Source organism: Martes martes (genome assembly GCF_963455335.1).
Source record: "Martes martes genome assembly, chromosome: 11".
Classification (NCBI taxonomy): Eukaryota; Metazoa; Chordata; class Mammalia; order Carnivora; family Mustelidae; genus Martes; species Martes martes.
Genome location: NC_137899.1, coordinates 50,278,586 through 50,295,281, shown reverse-complemented (window position 1 = coordinate 50,295,281; position 16,696 = coordinate 50,278,586).

Below are 16,696 nucleotides of genomic sequence, written 5' to 3'. Positions count from 1 at the left end.
TAGATCTGTGACTGTGGTGAATGGCAGTTTGGTAGATTGGGGATTTTTCCTCTAGTGTTTTTTTGATATATTCTCTTCTTCCAACTATCTTTCTCAACAAATGAATTGAAAATTGTGGATTTCCTTTGACCCAGAAATAAAACTTAAATGTAAAACTTCCCCTTAATTTTAATTTCCTTTAAGCTGTTAAAATTTTTATCACCATTACGATATCTTCATTAATTTCTTGATATTCTGTATAGTGTGTGTATGTGTGTGTGTATGGACATGTATGTGGAGACTGAGAATGTAGAGAAAGAAAAAATGTAGATATGTTTTTTTCATGTCCATGTTTGTGTTTTTTTTAAAGAATTGTTTTAAAATAATTGTACGGTGACCTCGTGTTTTGTATGCATGTGTACAAACTTATAGAGATCACTGTCACTGATTTAGCAGAGTGTGTCTCAAATAGGGAAAATAGAGAAAATATATTGTACCTCCTCATACATAATAAATACATATTTGTACATAGTAATTTGCATGATTAGCAATACCAATTGGCAGTGCAGATTCAACACAATTTTTAAGTAATTGTATAAATTTAGTAATGGAGGCTCCACCTAGCCTTTGATGTCAAGAGATTTTACACTCTCTTTTTTTTTAAAGACTTTATTTATTTATTTGACAGAGAGAGACAGAAAGAGAGAGCACAAGTAGGGGAGCAGCAGAAAGAGGGAGAGGGAGAAACAGGCTCCCCGCTGAGCAGGGAACCCAATACCAATATGGGGCTCGATCCCAGGACCACAGGATCATGACCTGAGCCAAAGACAGACGCTTAATGACAGCCATCCAAGCGCCTCTACACTTGTTTTTTAAACCCACATTGTTAAAACGAACTCATGCGGTTTCCAGCCAGTGGCCAACCTGACTCATAGTATCCTCCCTGCAATTTCATGAAAGCTCTAGAAATAAGTCCCTTCATTTCTTTTACTCTTTATTTTTCACTGTGTCGCCATGCCATAACCTCTCTTACTAGTGATGCTCATGAGACAGCCACTTTGGGCTCTGCCACCCCTCGTCTTGGCTCTCCCTGTGTGTCCCACTGCAGCCCCAGAGGAGGGACTGTCCTTGCAGTCAGGGTATCAATCTTGGACATTCTTACACTTCCCTCAGAGAGGTAGATCAAGGAGCGATTCAAGAAGATAGAGGCCAGGGGCGCCTGGGTGGCTCAGTGGGTTAAAACTTCTGCATTCGGCTCAGGTCATGATCCCAGGGTCCTGGGATTGAGCCCCACATCGGGCTCTGCTCAGCAGGGAGCCTGCTTCCCCCCTCTCTCTGCCTGCCTTTCTGCATACTTGTGATCTCTCTCTGTCAAATAAATAAATAAAATCTTAAAAAAAAAAAAAAAGAAGATAGAGGCCGGACGCTCCCTAATATTGCAGTCATCTTTCTGTTGCTGCATAGATATGTTCTGCCATGAATGAAAAGCAGAGGTAGGTCTGTCACTCACATCTGGCCTGTCTCCCCTTGGCTCACTCTCAGAAACACTACATTGCTGAAGGTTTGGGCCCTTTTACTTCTGGACCAGAGAGCAAGCAGTGCCTACCCTCTGCTGCACCCCCACTTGAAGGACCTGGCTTATGTCATATCTCAAGATGAGACACTCTCCCAAGTGGGTGACAGCATGCTCATCCCCTCTCTTCAAGACAAATGGTCATGTGGCCAACACATTAACCAGAAAATAGTGTGAAGATTGATACATTTCTTGAAGTCTGGATTTTTTGAGTCCTAGCCAAAACTTGCAACACTAAGAAAATGATTTTTTTCCCCCAGAAATATCTCCTATCTAACTGGGAGAGATAGTTTATGAGACTTGAATAAATTAAAGAAGACCGTTTCAGAAAGTGACACCAAGTAAGGGTGAAGTATGTAAAAGAAGGACTCTGCCTTTTTTTCTTTATAGATTCTCTGTCATCTTTATTAGAGCAAAAGAGTAGCTTAGGGATAGTTATTCAATACTAGTTACCATTAAGTTGCATTTTAATCTTTTACTAATAATTTTTGCATATCTGACATACTTGTCATGAGAGCTCAGTTAGCTCACGGCGGATGAGCTTGAGGCTCCTACAGGCCAGTGAGGTTCCTAAGATCACACAACTCACAGGTTGCATGGCCAGTACTGAGATCTGACGTTTTTTCAGTTTCCTCCACACTTCTCATTAATAGGATTGAAAAGTTATTAGTAACTATAAGAGATGTTGTAAACGACACTAAAAAAATGACTAATAATAGATATGGTGATAAAAACTGTAGAGAATCTACTTAATGAGTTGTGTTCCAGTTTTCGTTTTGATTTCTTCTTTGGGCCTCAGGCCAACTGGCAGAGTTAGTCATTAGCCACAGATGTGTGTCTCTTGGTGAGTAAGATGAGAACTACACAGGAGACCAAACCCCGAGTTACTGAGTGTCTCTTCTGTTCAAGACCTCCAGGTCTTATGGGAATTCTGCAAGGAAATAAAATAGGATTCCTATTCTCCATGGCATTTTCTTTTGAAAGGTGAGAAAAACAAATGAAAATTATGACAATGGAGAATATGGTAAAGGGAAGTAATTGGTATATTTCTTTTTTTTTTAAGATTTTATTTATTTATTTGACAGACAGAGATCACAAGTAGGCAGAGAGGCAGGCAGAGAGAGGAGGAAGCAGGCTCCCTGCCGAGCAGAGAGCCTGATGTGGGGCTCGATCCCAGGACTCTGGGATCATGACCTGAGCTGAAGGCAGAGGCTTTAACCCACTGAGCCACCCAGGTGCCCCAGTAAGTGGTATATTTCGTATTGATAGGAGTTCAGAGGAGAGAAACCTTGGACATTTGAGGTGGAAGATCCTTTGTTTCATGATGGCCTTTGTTATTAAGACTTCACTTAGGCTCCTACTTAATTTCTCCCCAACCTTTCAAGTAAGGCATCACATTCTCTCTTGACAGTACCAGTAGATACCTTCACATACTGATTACATATTTTATTGAAATGTTCCCTTTATACATCTCTGTCCACTTTTAAGATGTAATCTCCTTGAGGCTAAGCATTAAGTTTTTACTATCTGGTTAATGCCAGTTTTCATCAAATGTAACAGTAACTTGCTAAGGTCCCTTTCAGGCATGAAATTTAATTTCAGTCTCTCAACAGTATCAACACTCTTTAATTAAGCCTTCGTCTGTTGGGATATAAACCCTTAAGAAATGTATAGTCTTATTTAGCAAGAGAGGTGGAACACCTAGATCACGTGATCTCTAGGAATCCATTGGAGCCTCTGTAATGTATCGGAATCTCAACTCATAAATTCATGTGTCTAAAAATACCTATTTTTTTTTAAAAATCAACTTAGCTCTGATTTCAAGCCTCAAGCCTATGGGGTTAGACTGAAAGTTGACTTCAGGCATCCTGCAGGTGCCTCTCACATCAGGGATATAGGAAATTCATGGGTCTCAAGAAACATCAGAGCATCATAACTGCCCCTCTGGTCCTCTGCTCTCAGTCCCCACTGTCCTCACAGGGCCAACAGTACAACCCCAGCCTGGGTCCCATCACCACCTTCCTGATCTCCAGATCTCTTTCTCTTCCTGCCTCAAAGTTCTTCCTTGGTTCCCATTACCCAGGGATCATTAGTAAGTCTAACAGAATTTGGTTTTGACACCAGAACAGCAGCACCTGTAATTTTGGGTTCTTCCTGCTTTCCCCCTTTCCAAACTCCCTGCAGCAAGAATAAAGCCAGGGTACAAGCTCTAAATATAAGTGAGAGGAAAAGTCACAAAGAACAACATACAAATGAATTACTCGAGTAATCCCGGCTTCCATATGGTAGGTATTAAAAGAGCGTTGCCGATGATGACTGCTACTTATTTCAGCGTCGTTGTCTGGTCTGTCCTGAACCCCCTCCCCCACCCAACGAATATCATGTGAAGTTGGTCATATCGCCAATCGCTTACCCAAAATGTTTGCTCTTGGATTTGTTATTATGAAGTTAAACTTAATAAAAAACGAAGGTTCTTTTTTCCTTCTCAAGTTTGATTTGTTCCCCATATTCACTTCTTGTCAATATTACTAGAGCTCCCTCTTCTCCCTCTTTGGGAGTTTTGGACTGTGTTGTTTAACCTTGTTCCACAGTGTTCTTTATGCAACTCTGTATCTTTCTTTGAATTATCCATTAAATCTAGCCTCATGTCTCCATTTCTGCCATCATTTCAGTTTCTGCCCTTATTACTATAAGCTACTCATGCCTTATATGCCACACGCACCAGGAAACCTCTTACCATGTCCTGGTAACGCAGTTCTTTTGCCTTGCACATTTTAACGCATTGTTACTGCCTGACCTTCTCTGTTCTGCTATCTTTTTTTATACACATTTTAATCATTACCTCTGCATCTATATTTACATAGTTCCTTTCCGGCCATTACAGAACTTACAGTATTTTACCACTAAACAACTTAAAAGCAAAGGACGTGTTTCACACACTTCTTTTTTCCTTGAATCTAGAACAGTAAATGTTGGTAACAGGTGTAGAAGAAGAAGTTTGGCAGGCAAACAGACTTAATACTGAGTAAACCTCTCAGATTTTCTTTCCCTTCAGTAAGCCATGTAAATGATGCTCTCCTCACTCTGCATTACTGACCCACAATCTTCAGGAATGTTCTGCTGCTTCCCTAGCAAGCACACCCACCCTTTGTTCTTCACCAGGCCCCATCATCTAAATCCACCCCTCTCTTTCCTGTCTAGTTCTTCTCTTTAGGCCAAAATGCACCTGCAGTGCAATCGGACCTGTGGACTTCTGAGCACACACCTGCTGTCACTTTGACTTGTGTTCTTGCTCTCCCAGGAACATGGCACCTATCCTCTGTTGATTAATTTCCCATTCTTCCTCCAATTATCGGTCCTTTTTCCGCTCTACTAGTATACCTTCCCTGAACTTTCCATTCGGAGAGGACTTATAGGATATCAATTCCTAACACTGAGTTTACATGCAGAGTCAGCTACACTAATTTGTATAGCATTTTTCTCCTTGGTTTGAGGACACCATATCTGGATTTGTAATTGGTTGCTCTCCAAGGCCTACATATGCTTTGAGCACACAGTGAGCGTTTCGTAGACGTGGAGAACCTTGACTTGGCTGGGGTTAATCATGAAATGGTTGTCTCATTTGCAGCTGTGGCAGAAGTAACTTTTATTACCAGCTTTTTCAGGCACCGCGTTAGATGCTTTATACACTGAAATTTAATTTCATCTAACATGTTCTGATGTGTAACTTATGCTTTCAGTCTTTGCATAATTTTATAATTAAACTCTTTTGTAATTCTACTCATTAGTTCCTGTTACAGTAGTGTCTGTGATTTTTATTTAACAGAGAGGGCTTAAATGGTTAGGAATTTAACAACGTTCTCCTACGAGGAAAAGGAAAAGGACAGGAAGGAAGTCAGTTGTCAGATCATTTATAAGTGGCCCCTGAGCACCCAATCCTTTGTGCACTCTTATGAAAAGTACTTAAAGTCCTCGGTAACTGGCATTTGTAGTGGGCTTTTAAAGCTCAGTCTCCATTAAAGTGTACTTTTTACTTCAATCTTTTCTTAAGGTGCACAAGTAATTCAAACAAGCTCTTGAAATCTTTGTATGAATCTAATGCTTTAGTGGAAGCTAAGCTCCACCTGGTGGTAGGATTTGCGTTTCTTGTTCGGCCGCCATTCTGCACCCTGATTGTTTCAGCAGGAAAACAGAATCTGTCCACATCTCTGTCTGTGCGTGCATACATGCTTATATACGGTAGTGTGTGTGTGTGTGTGTGTGTGTGTGTGTGTGTGTGTGTGTGTGTGTGTTGCAGACTTTCCTCTGTCAGTAAAGTTGTGAAATGTACTTGTACTTATTTTACTGACATTGACCTTTAAAACACGGGATTGAGCCGATGATCTTCAGTGTTTTATCATGTTCAGTCTCGCAGCAATGACCATAATGATCTTACAATGAAAATCACAAGCCTAATCTTTCCTCTCACACATGTCTCCTATCAAAATTGTTTTTTGAAAGAACTTGATTTACGCTTTGATAGAGAAGGACTTTTATTTAAAGGCCCTTTGGATTCGTAGGAAATCATAAAAATAAAATGGAGAAATGTCTGAAAATATTGTCATATTTTAATATTGGATAGTCCTACGCTTTACTCAGTACACAACTATGTTCTTTCTCCCAAGCACGTGAGAACATTGTTACATACACCTGTTATGTTGGGTGATGTTGGATAGCATTGAGCTCTATAAGGACTAGAAAACTCAGAATGCAGAATTAAATCCAGAATTCATGCACTGGAAGCCCTCCAGCTGGCCTTTCCCCTTGGGTATGGTTTTTTTGGTATTTACATTAAAATAGGAAATTGTTGCCTATGTTTGAAAAGTGTAACATGTCATTGTAAAAATGCAGCTATCTAACAAGAAGGGCAGTTTTTCTCTGCCCCCCCACCCCCCGCAAGGCAAGTGATCCCAGTCGGAGGAGTAGTTACTCCTTTTTCACTGGGCACATGCTCTCATCTTCCATAATCCTGAGCACTCCTTAATGATCACACCCTGTCCTCGTCTTCACTGCCAGGCTTCTATAGGTATTAGCATGTGTGACCACTGTTGGTTGTTTGTGATGCCTCTCTGAGAAGTTTATAGTCTAGTAGAAGGAGAAAGTGAAGAAGAATGTATCAGTAACCATAAAAACATGAAGGAGGCAACCCAGACAAAAGCTCAGAGTCGCTATCCTGCAGATATTACACACGGCCTCAATAGTGGACTGGGGTGCTTCACATGCAAGATATTTGAAGAAAAGAAATACTTCCCCTAATTAGTAGCTGACACAAATCTTAAAGTTTCATTTTCTTTAAAATACAAAACTTCTGGGCTGGAAATAAGCTATCTTACTTACTTTCACTTTGAGATCACTTGAGTTGGTTCAGGCACCATCAGATCCAAATGTTGACTTCAGAGAGGGACCCGAAATCCAGACAGAGTGGCTTTGACAAAGACACACAAGTCCTGTGTTGAAGACTCAAGGCTAAAATCCAAGCTCCCACAAAAATGTATTTGCCTTCTCTACCAAACAAACCCCCTCCCGAACAGTTAATATTATCACTAAACCACTTGCCCAGTCTTCCTGACCTGGTCCCACCACTTCTTTGATTTGCATCTTGCATCTCCCTTCAAAGGGAGGGCCTCTTCGATGACGAGTAATTACCATGTTACCACGACCCTCCCTAGTCGTGGTCCGCTAGAGGGTCCCAACAGAGGTCCACATCCTAATCCCCATAACTGTGTGTACATTACCTTACATGGCAGAGGACAATTAGGATTGGAAATGAAGTTAGGGTTGTTGGTCAACTACTCTAAATAGATTCTACTGCATTATATTTCAGCGGGGGCGGGGGTGTGTGTGGCAGAAATCACAAGGGTCCTTCAAAGTGGGAAGAGAGTTCCAGGAGGAGAGTCAGAGGGAGGCTTGACAATGGAGGGTTGGTCAGGGAGATGGATCTCTGCTGACTGTGAAATGGAAGAAGGGTCACAAAATGACGTCCAGGTGTCTTTTAGAAGCAGGAAAAGGCAAGGAAATAGATCTGCCCCTGGAACCTGTAGAAATGCAGCCCTGCTACCGCTTTGATTTTAGCCTTTTGAGATCCATGTTAGAATTCTGTCCAATAGGACTGCAAGATAATACACTTGGGCTGTTTTAACCCACCAAGTTTATGGTAATTTATTACAGCAACAATGAGGCACTGATATACCAACAAATAAGTTTTAGTTGAAGTTTGCTTTCTGAAGTCTTTGTTATAAAAATAATGTTTTTTCAAGGTAGAAAATTACAGTGCTAAATCATTATTTTTATTTAATTTTTTAAATCAGAATTTTTAGAAAAATACCAGATTCTTACCATTCCCTTCTGCTTTATCTTGTCTCAAGAATTGCTCTTCTCACCCATTCCTTCACCTAAAGAGCAGGGAATGAAGATAGGATTAAAGAACCGTGGCTCTCTGGTGTGGCAGGGTGGCAAGAAGGGGCCAGTAGGAGACATGGCAAAAAGAACTAGCAATAGGTAGAGGATATAAAAAAATAAACTTTCTTTTATTTTCCCCAAGGCTAGTATCGTCTGTTCATAGATCACTTTGCTTTAAAAATGACACATGGACAAATTCTCAAAATAATACAGTTGATGTTGCCACAGTTTATCTAATGTTGGAGAGGCCATGGCCCAGTGGTACTGTAGACACAGGGTACTCGGTGACTCAAGTTCACACAGATTTTTGAGGAAGTAAATAGAAGGGGTTGAGAAGGAAGTGTAGTTGATCTACAGTGCAGAATTCAGAATTAAATCTGAAAGATTAGACATCAGAATATTGAGAATTTGTCAATAGAAATGGATTGAAGCACACACAAGGTATTTCTTTGTAAATACGTAGCAGAATGTTCTCTCCCATTTGAAAATGCACTTGTAGCAAAAAAGAAATTTGCACGAGTACTCTTCAAGATTTAGGATTGAAAGAGTGCTGAGAAACTAAAAACATAAATTCATATAGCTCTTTCAATGCCCCTACGGTTGACTTCCTTACAAATAGAGAATGTATTTTATTATAATCTCTCTGGCCACACTATTTTTGTTTCTTTGGAGGTACACAATGTTTGTTAGGAAGATTTTCTTTTTCTGTTGCTTTTGAACCACAAAAACTGCTGACATTTTGCAATGCACTGAAAGTGATGCTGTATAAGTTTCTCCGTGAGACGATGGCACAGTAAGACTATTTTGTGGTCTATGTGATATTATTGATGGACATAGTGGCTGTCAGGTGTGTGGGGGGCAATGATGCATTTACATGTATTCAAGGAACAGAGAAGACAGTCAAGTCCCCACACCCCGTGATTCATGTAAACGGACCTTAGAGTAGAGTATTCAGAATCCTATGCCCGATTTATAAGGAGAAGGTTGGCAATAGCTATGAAATATTTAAATAACAAATAACATCAAGTAAATAGGCCAGAAAGCCATGACACTTTAAAGTGACTGATTAGATCATTCCTATAAAAAAATGGGTTTACTTCCTTCTTTTATCACCTGTGAATGACTAAAACTCTTATCCATTTATCTCCACACAGTTGTCCTTATGGTTTTCTTTCTCATAACTCAAATTCTTAACACATTTTAAAGTATTAGATTGAAAATAAAGTATCTGTTAAGAGGTTTCTCACCCTAAGTTTACAAGTTTTCAGGATGCCGTTTTCTGGGAGTACAACAAACTCTCATTAGTTAGGATCACACTAATTTAACTCATCATCTTGATATTGTGTCATTAAACATAACACCTATATATCGTTGTTGCTCAGTGAGTAAATGAACTAATAAATCCATAAATCGGTCTTTTTAGTTCATTGGTACTTTCTCTGGCTTAGCCAAAACAAACAAACAAACAAACAAACAAACAAACAAAAACACTAAATCTTCCACTTTCCCATCTGGTCTTTGTTTTGCCCAGTGTTTCTCAGAGTATAATTTCTCCAAGCCCAAGATAGTTCTAGATTTTAAAGGTAAATATTTTTCAGTATGGTCTTCAAATGTTAAGACAATTATGTAATCTAGTGCTTAGTCAGAAAAACTAAATTCTCTTCCCACTTAGTGGGGAAATCTAATTGAGAGAGCGTGTTGGTATCCAAATGGCAATTTCTAAGGGATTTGTAAAGGTTTATGCATGATTTCCCCCTTAGAACGTATTTCCTCCATGCCCATTGCTTCTATACTAAGTTCTATATAAGAACCTGTGAAAAGATCTTTTTTAAAAATCTCTGGTGCTGAGATTCTTACACTTGAGTATTTGTACAGAAAATCAGCTGGGATCTTGTTAAATATGTTGCTCATCAGACAACACCCCTAGAAATTCAGACTGAATAGGTCTTGGATTGCACTTTGGAAATTGTGTTTGTAAGAGCTTTAGGTGGATGTTGTAGGGGACATCTCAGGCCGCACTTCGAGAACTGCTGCCTCAGATGGCTCAGCGCGCTCGTCTGGTTGTGTGGGTGTAGACCACGCAGTCTGGTCTACCAAGCAGTCTGCTACCATTTCGTTGTCCGTATCCCAGTATCTCTGCTCTGCCTAATGCCTGCCTCTTCACCCTTTCAATTATGTCATAATTTTACAAAGTTAGCTTCCCAGGAGACTTACGGTAGATAAAATTAATATTATTATAGAAAAGTTCTATAATTTTCCTCTGGGATAGGCGGCCCTTAGTTTTTGAAAAAGGCTGAGCTTCCTTTTCTGAGGGATAGTGGAGCTGGACTGCCCTTGGTAAGTATGTCCCTTGGGGATTCCTGCCTTTCTTTAAATTCCTCTCTTCCATCCTACATTGGTAGTGCCATGTCTGACGAAAATTTCTCTTCCATAATGCACCCTGAGACCTATCCTCATTCTCACTGTTTTCCCTCGTTTTTCCAAAACACTTCCATGAGCAGCAGACGGTCTGAAAAGCAAGATACTTTGTTACAGGGTATAAATGGGAATTAGTAAGTATTGGTGATCCCAAGCATTAAACTGGGGCTGCATCTTCACAACATTAAGCTATAGGTTTTGTGCTCACTCAGAGAGGTAAAGGAACAGGGGTTTTCCAGCTCTAAGGGCTTATAGTGGTGGGAATTTCAATACGAAACCTTGACACTGGGGAGATGAATTTGAGCAAATGTAGGGTAGGTGTGCTCTGCATCCCTGTGCTGTGTAACTACGTTCTGCTCCTTCATGCAGATGCTTTTGCTTCACCCTTGGGGCTGTAAGTCCCTCGAGGTCTCTTAGGTTCTATACACAGCTCCTCTACCACTGTGGACTAACGAAAATAATATGTTGCACTACATCCTCCATCCAAGAGAAATTAATGATGTGTTTGCCTATAAAGTGAAAGGAACATTTTTCAAAAGCTTCAAATTAACACAAATTTATTGGGCTTATTTGTCTTTATAAACCGTTTGGTATTGGGTACAACACTCAGTGTTGGATGTTATAGGCAATGGTATTATATAATAGCAAATAACCATTTTCTGCTTATGATTCACTGATTATCAATTGTACATTCTTACTTTGTTACTTCTGCCTGAAACTATATACTTTTAAAATGGCTTCTTGATGCTATCGTTTTTCACTTGTTTAGTATCTGCTGCTACCGTGAACCATCTTCTAAATATACTTAAGGATGGGCATAATGGAAAAGGGGGTACCCTTTTCCCAGTTTCTTCTAGAGTCCAAAAGTACATGTTACAAAGACTGGAATTTGCATTCAATATATACATAACTTGCTAAGTATTGTTACCCCAAGATGGAAGCAGTAGGTTTCTTGAGGAAGTGAAACTTAGATCAAACATGATCTGGCTGCTTCTAAGGTTCCTGCTTTACAGGAACTGTTGACTAGACAATGTGCAAAGACCCTTCCCATTCAGGATCAAGAGAATCCTGAAGCCAGAGTGCATTGGAGTGTGCCTGGAGGGCGTTGAATTTTCCATTTACAAGATACCCACTAGAGGGAGTATAACATCATGAATATTTCCTTCCAGGTGCCTCCTTTCTGCGAAGCATTAGGGAAAGCAAGATTGAAATGCAAATACCTAGAATTTATTTCACGCTCTCTTTAATATTTCTCTCATTGAAATCTTATGGAATATTTTGATAAGCAAATGTTTTTCTTAAGAAAATTTAACGCAATGTACAGTAATGGAACATCAGTATCTTTATTGTATATGTGAAAAGTCCAGAATTTAAAATCGTGTGAGCAGAAAATCTACATCAGTTATTTGTGCCTATCAATGTAAAACATCTTGATTCTACATTTGATTGTGTTTCAGCAAATTTTCTTAGCTTTGTTGTTACTTTATTTGCCGTGGATATGATCCACTATTTACCTGTAAGCCTGCCACTTTGTTATAGCTTTCCCAAACATTTAAGATACACTTTTTCACTGGAGAACTTGTTTGATTATGCAGTAACAAAATCAGATGTTTAATTCTTAACTTAAAAAAAATCTATTTGTCTTAGGAAAATTAAAAATGAAAATTTCTCAGGGATAAAAAGTGCTACTCATTCTTGTATGAATGTTTCTGCATTTACATCTTATTTTCTCATATTTCTGTTAAAATATCTTATTTTTTCCCAGTTTTCTAAGTAATTTGAAATATAGTCAAAATTCGACAATAATCGCCAAGCTCTATTTTGAAGTTTCTATTTCTGAATATTTGGAGAAAAAATAAAAATAATTCATAATCTCTTTGAAGCTCTGAACATTAAAACATAATTTTAAAAGTAAAATATCAAAAACTAAGATGATAATAACTTTGTATTGGTGCAATACATTTTAACTGGATTTATGTAATTCTCATCAAAGAAATAGTACATGTGTATTATTTGAAATACTTTTTAATTAAAAAAATTAACTTCTTAACATTTTAACTATTAGAAAAACATGTCCTTCTGGTTTTATCACTCACCTTACTGTCAGCATCAGTGGTCAAAAGAGAGTTTTCCCCTAACCTCTCAGTTCACTGAAAATTGTTACTTTTATTTAGATTGCGTTTTTTAATTTTCTTTTTCCACTGAAGTAAAAAAAATAAATAAATACCACCATTTTTAAGTGGAAATAGCTATTTTGACTTTACATTGCCTTTTAATAAGTTATTTGGGGGCAAGGGTGACTTCTTGATCTCTTGATCTGGTTTTTTGTTCCTTTCATACATTTGCTTCTATTCGCCTGAATGATGCTCTCACTGGGTCAACTCCCTCATTACCTCACGTGTAAATAAAATCAATCTCCCAACTTTCTTCAAAACTCAGGCTTATTCATTGTACTTTTATTTATGTTTAGAAATGTTTTTATAAATGTTTAGAAAAGTTTAGTATGAAATTAATACATACTTGTTGTAAACAACCAAACATATGTAAATGGTACTACAGGACAAAAATTAAAAGGTAAATGTTTTTCTCCATCTCTTAGAATTTGCTCTCACTTTGTGGAATTTGAATCTTCCCAGATATTTTCTAGTACATGCAATCCTGTATATATACGCATTATTAAACATGTATATTTCCTTTCCTTTTTTCTTTTTTCTTTCTTTTTTTTTCTTTTTACAAAAAGGGGATCATATGAAAAATACTTTCTTCACTAACAATGTATTTGTAAGATGTTTCTGTGTCGGTACTTACAGGACTACTTCATTTTTTACAGTTCCATAAAATTCTGTATTTTATTTAGGCTCCAATTTCCTATACAGACATTTAAACTATTTCCAACATTGCGTTATATTATAGTACAGAAGTGTAGGATTTGAACAAACAGTTTTGGGATCTTGTGCATTTCCTATTTTTTTGTAATTAAAATGCTATAGATGCTGAAAAATGGCTGACTTACTATTTATGTTTTAATCATGGCCTATTTCCACAAAGTCTATAAGATGTCTATGTTTTATATTGTTCTGTGTCTCTGAATGGCATTTATTTTTAATCAACAAAGCATGTTGGATGCCAACAGTCAGAATTCAAAACAAGAAGTGTTTATCTCTCAGAGTGTATCTTTACTAGAAAGTGAAAGGATCATTTGTCTTAATAATTCGGGTGGGAATGCTTATGTAAAAGACGAGGAAAAATTCCCTCAGTAAATTATCAGAATCACTGTGACTTTAGATCAAGTTGATCAAATATGAAATTAACTATTAGGTGTTAATATGTTTGTTGTTATTTAAATGACAAGCATTAAGTGGTCAGGTAAAACTCATGGTAATACACTCTGGAGTACTCTAGTAATTAAAAGCAACAAATTATATGTACATAAAGCAACATGAATACATGGTAAGAAGACTATTAATGATTAATTAAGAGAATGAATCAAAATCTGTATAAATCAACATTTGTTGATAATGAAGTTATAAATCAATCCATTTTACATTAAAATATCCACAAAACATTGTGTATGAAACAAAAATTCTTAGGAATTCAAGTCTATCCAACATGTTGGCATGATTCTAGAAACAAGAGTGAAATGAGATTGAGGAATAAACAAAAGACAGAAAATAAAACAAAGAATAAGCATTTTAACAATGTTTTCATGATTTGGGTGATACCGATATGTCTTTGTTGAAATCAATGATTTCCTACGAACACTTTCTAAATTGTTCTGTTCTTTGAATGTTTTTGTTTTTCTTTTTTTTTCAAGTGGACAGTTGGTGGAATGGGCAGGAAAGTTGCAGTACTCACATTCCTCAAATGCAGTGACACAAATTAGTATCTAGCTATATTTCTGTGGCTGGAAAGATGGTATATTTCAGAGATGACTGTAGTTGGAGGTTACCTGTATTCTGGGTCTACCTGGGACTTGTTTGAGGTGGTTAAATTGCTAGCAAGATAAGAGACACATGATTGTATTAAAGCTTTGTTAGAACATGACCTCGAAGTCAGGATACAAGAATAGACCAGGTAGCTCTGTTGAAACTCTTCTTCCAAGCTCTCTGAGGTGATGTTCCAAGAGATGGGACCCGGACCTGAGGTGGGTAGAACTGTCTAACAGTCAAGGTTCAGAGCTAAAGGGAAATAAAGACTACGTCAGGAGTGAATGGTAAAAACGAACAGCTAAAATTTGCGTTGCATTCCAATGTGCCACACCTGGTTCTAATCAGGCAACACATATTCAATGTTCAATGTTCACAACAAAGTCATGAGGTTATAGATGAGAGAACTGGGCCACAGAGAAGTAAAGTACTTGGCTCAAGATTATTCTATGGTGAATGGTGGAAGTGATACTGAAATCCAGGATGATTGCTAAGAGGTCTACATTCTTACCCAATATTGCCTATTTGAAAAGAATGGGGATAGTGAAATAATCAACACAACCCATTTCGCGGGGTAGGTTCTGGTGGGCTTGCAGAAGCAGTGGTGGAGACGGAATCCAAAGATGTGTAGAGAAGGCCTGATGGAAAGGGATAGAAGGGTCGGCAAGAAGTGGGAGAAATCCTGAGGCCATTGTCTGGCGGGAGGTAAAAGGGCCATGTTGTGTGTCCTGGTCTTGCTGGGCAAGGCAGGAGCCCTGAGAGCTGGTCAGCCCATTTGTGTAATAGGAAGATTTCAGTTCCCTTGGTCTCTCAAGACTTAAGAGCAGATTTCTGAATAATAAGTTTGGCAGTGTGGAGGCAGCCAAATCAGGATTCTGGAAACGTGATATTCTTTGTTTTGGTGAAGTTGGCAGCCCTTTCTGTATCTTCTTTCTGGATGAATTAAAAACTCCAAATATCATGAGCCGGATGTTTGAATGTTTTTAAACCTTGTAATTTTGTGGATTGTTCCTGGCCCCTTTCCCCAGACTCCCACCCCAGTGATGTCACGAAGCTTTTGCGTTCAGTTTCTTCATTTCTATTGACTTTCCAATGAAGAAAGTGTGATTTGAGTTTGTTTTCTCAGCAAGGTGATGGCAAAAGCATACTTATAGTGCTGAAGAATTTTTATTTTCTTGCAGACATCTAGGATGAGTAGTATATTTTAAACCCTGCTCTCCAGGATATCTCCCTTCTGCTGAGATAATAAAATTGATCAGATGTTTTGAGGTTAAATAAACTGTTGTAATAATCTGGCAGCTGCCTGCTGGTTGTGGTTTTCAAAAGCAATTACTCACTCTGGAGTCAACTTTGAACTCTACATTTTAATTGAAAAAGCTAATTGTAGGCTATTGCTCCTGATTGAGCATTTGATTTGGCAGATGAGGAAGTAAAAGGACATTGAGAAGGGAGGGGAGAGGAAGAGAAAGTAAAGTGTTGTGGAGCTCAGATTCCTGTTTATGTATGATTGTTTTCACACACAACACATCGTATGCAACCGGAGAAATGGCAGTTGGACTAAAAAGTCTCTGAAGCATCCGTCTGAGACTGGTCTGCAAATCCTTATTTTTGGTTTATTTGCTTATTTCTCAATCTCTCTCTCTCCCTCTCTCTCTCTCTCACTCTTTCTGTTTGTGTGTGTGAGTAAAAGATGCTGCAAATGTTAATTTCTTAAATTTAATTCAAATATGAAATTTCAGAAAGAATTTTCAAGATAATCATCAGGCAATGCTCATGTGCCTCATCAGGAGCTTTTTTCTTAGTTTTGGAGTTGCTAATGGGTAGAGATTGCTATTTGCTTTCACCAAAACGTAGCTAACTATTTTATATATATTCAGTACGAGGTGGGGATTATCAATATGAGTGTCCAAAAGGACAAATAAAACCTTTATGGAATCATTAATAATCTGTATTAGTACAAGAAAGACACCAAACATCCAAAAAGAGATATAGCTACACTGAAATTTGCATCCTGGACAATTAATAGCCTTATTAAATTGGCAAGAAAACGGCTGTTAGAATGAAGCCAAAAAGTGTGAGATTTTATATTTTTGCAGTCTTGTCCCCATCTAAAAGCAAAACCAGTCTTTTTAGGTTTAGTTAGCACAGGTGATACCATGCATCTTGTAAATATACATCCTATAAATTAAAAAAGAAATACAGGTATGAAATATATAAAATATATATATATATATAAAATGCATACATGTAAAAGTCATATATCTATATGACTCCTTTGGACTTTATGCTCTAATATCAATTGGCAAACTGTGCTGGGAATTTCCTGTGAATCTAGTAAAATGTAGATAGCCTAAATTATAGC